The sequence below is a fragment of the Cyprinodon tularosa genome, unplaced genomic scaffold, assembly GCF_016077235.1.
Source record: "Cyprinodon tularosa strain WSP-4 unplaced genomic scaffold, ASM1607723v1 ctg72, whole genome shotgun sequence".
NCBI classification, from domain to species: Eukaryota; Metazoa; Chordata; class Actinopteri; order Cyprinodontiformes; family Cyprinodontidae; genus Cyprinodon; species Cyprinodon tularosa.
Window position 1 is genome coordinate 103,624 of NW_024039474.1, and position 3,747 is coordinate 107,370.

The following is a 3,747-nucleotide window of genomic DNA, read 5'->3' on the forward strand; positions in this document are numbered from 1 at the left end:
GTCCATCTTGTTGCTAAGAGACCGCACGTTTCCCATAATGACAGAGGGGAGACAGCGCTTAAATCTTCTCCTTTCAATAAGTCCGTCCCGTCTCGACCCTCCTTTCATCCCACGATGTTGCTTTCCTCCTCTGCAACCACGGCGTGTTTTCCTCCAGAGTTCGGATGGTATTCAAGCTGGTCTGGCTAAAACGCCGGCCGGCATTAGAGTGATCAGCTGTTCTCTGGAGTAAACAGAGATACCTCATTATAGAGGATAATACTTCACAGAGTCACTGTGAAAAAATAAGAGCATTAAAAAAAAGATAAAAATAAGAAAGTTAAAAAACGTAACTGGAGCTGTGTAACTGCAGCATGCTGCTTTTGCGCATGCGCACTACCTAATCTACCCAGCTGTGCAGACATGTGATATCCAAAAAAATTGATTTTTTTTTCTTAAAAAAAAAACTTTCAGTTTGCCTTGCAGATATAGCAAAATTGTAAATATATATATATATATATATATATATATATATATATATATATATATATATATATATATATATATATATATATATATATATATATATATATATATATATATATATATATATATATATATATATAATTAGACAATATTTTTTCCAAGTTGTCAATTCAAATATGATCTGGATAATTACTGAATTGAATGAATGAGTTGTTCCTCCTACAGTTTTAAATGGTCTTGGCTTATTGTAATTAACTAATTTAAAAACACCAAAACAAGCACTGAACATATCTCATCATTCCATGGTATACAATAGCAAATGGCAACACTGTGGAAAACAAACAAACAAACAAAAAACATTGTGAGCCACACCAGCCTAGAGGAGATGTTTAGTCTGATTTAATATCTGAGAGTGTGCAAAGAAACCCTTGTAGTATATCTAGCCTTTAAATACATCTATTTATAGTCTTCACCAATAATCATCACAATATTTTTTGTTATTTACAAATAGAGATTGTAGATTATGGACTTTAGTCATAAATTACCCTTTGTATTTAAAAAAAAATAATTCATCAGACCAAAGACGGATTTAAGAAGCTTTATGGTCCACTTGCATGGAAGAGGGTGACAGTGGAGGAGAGAGATAATTAATGATGACCATCTAATGACTATTTGTTAAAAGTGGCCTTGAGCAGAAGGCCAAATGGGGGTTTTAATGAAAACTATCAAACTAAATCATTTATGAGACTTCCATCTATTAAACTTGTCCCAGCTGTGCAGCTAAACCATGTTTTAAATATGAGTGTCCAATTAACAAACAATGGATTTCGTTTTCACAATGTATAATGTAGGTAACAATAAAAGGCATGTGGGCTACTTTTGTCTTGCTTTTACTTAAGTAGCTGGAAAGAACTGTTGAAAATGTAAATTATACATTTGTGTAGATTATAATATGTTCATGTTAAGTTCCACTATAAATGGCCAACTTGTTTTTTGTCATTATCTGATTCTGTAGATTTTTGGTTCTGTGTAATCTTTTACTTTGGGCTTTTGGTTACGCTTCGATTTATGTTATTCCGTGTTTTCGTTAAGTATTTTCGTTAAGTGTTTTAAATCTTGTTTTACTAAGGTGTGCCCAGTTTTTGAGATTTGTTTTTTTTAGGGTTATATTTTTAGTTACCATTAAAATTATGTTCATTCAAGGTTTTTATTTAGATTTATCCTGTTTTCGTAACTTCTTCATTGAACTTTTTCTTAGTGTTTATCCGATCATCTCTAGTTATAATTCTTTTGATTTATATAGATGCTTGTACAGTTATCTTTAGATTATATTCCCATGGCATTATATAGTTATCTGTAGTTATCTCTAGTCCCTCCCCCCATCCTCTAGTTTTCACTTGAACATTCTGTGTTGCTTAGTCATTAGTCTCATTTCCATTTAGTGTCACTAAATTTCTTTCCAAGTTAGATTCAAGCCCCGAGGCCTGTTTCAGAAAGTAGGTTTTACTGAACACTAAGGTTTTTAAACCTGAAATCAGTAAAAAACAGAGTTTTCCATTTCATAAAGAGAGATTCCTCAACCTCTTTTTCTGGTACCATAGTCACATTCTCCCCCAAAGCTAACCGGGTCAGGATCACGTATCCTCCCTCTTTAAAGCCAATTAAGTTGTTTTATTTCCTGATTCAGTCAGGAGAGTTTTGTTGTAGTTCTGTGCAACAGTCTGTTTCAATAAGCAGGTTTAACAAACTGATTAAAATCTGCAACTCTAAATTGATGTAGCCTACGGTGAAGGAAACTTTGCTGTGAATTAAATCAATCAAGTCAAGGTCCACTCAGAGTTGAACACTTGCATAATAAGTATGAAAAGCCATTTTCAGATTAGACGAGTGATCATGACAACAGACAACATGAAGTGCCTATTTCACCCCACTGGAACTAAAGATTTTAATGCAGAAATAAAAAAAAAAAGTGTTTAAAACACAGAAACAGTGCTACAGCTGCAAAGGAGAGGAAGATGGCGAAGGGGAAGATTGTTGCTCAAGTTAACGTGTGGGTTTATATGAAGAGAGCTCTGGCGAGCGGTTTTGTCATTTATTAAAAGGACTCCCATCTGTGCTGTTCCATTTGTAGATCACTAAAATTAGATTCTTCCTTGTCAAAATCACATTCCTAGTTGAAAGTGTGATGATAGATTTTCTAAAAAACATTTTTTGCAGCAGAAACTGAATTCCAGAAAGTAAAAAAAAAAAATTACTACAATTAAGTTTTATATACTCAGAAATGTTTACGCGTTTTAAGTGGCCAATTTAACATTTATCAGCTTGACTGAATATTTATTTATGATATCTAAAATAAATTTTTTAAGTCAAAGTAATACAAATGCTGACCAGTAACAATAGGAATATGGAGATCTAGACATGGTGAATGAAGAATTCATTTCTAGTCATTCAGAATGTTTATTCTAGTCATGTTGTTTGAAATCGTCATTTTGACAAGGATTTTTTCTTTTTCCAGATATCAGAACTACATATTCAGTCTAATATGTATTTGATATTTGATTTGATAATACATATCAAAACAGTTTACCATGGATCGTTGTAACCAGAATAACATTACAGGTTTATTTCTTGAATGGTAGTGGATTAATGTATTCTTTTTAGGTAAAATCACCTGGCACCAGGTGAAGATGAATTCTAAAAATGCTGTCCTAATAGATAGGACCTGTTCATCATCTCATGGGGTTCCTCTTCAGTTAGATTGTGCCTTACATTACACAGTAAATGCTAAGTGGCTGTTTATAGTCACTTTTAATGTTATCAACCCACTTAATGGCAGTCATTAATGCTTATCAGTCCCATAGAATGGCTTGAGATCGTGCCTCCTACCTACCAGCAGGCTCAGTTGGTTATCACTGAGTGAATCCTAATCCTAACCCTAAAGTAGGCTAATTCCATTATGCCTACAGAATTAATTAATCTATTTATGTGTAATCAATTTGTGTAAATAATTTCAGTTGTTCTTTGTGTACTCTAAATGTTCATGATCTGCATGTCACTCATATTAAACAGACCAAAAACAAATAAATCTCATATCCTGTCAACTAATTTGTAGAAACCTCTCCCTATAAATATTTAATTCGCTGTAAAATAATGATGATATTTTATAATAAGATCCTTGTCAAAATGGCATGCGATTTTAAAACCTAATGTGTCTAACGTACCTAGTTAATGTTTTCTTTTATGAGCAAACTACAACAAAAATCTCCTGACTGAATCAGGAAA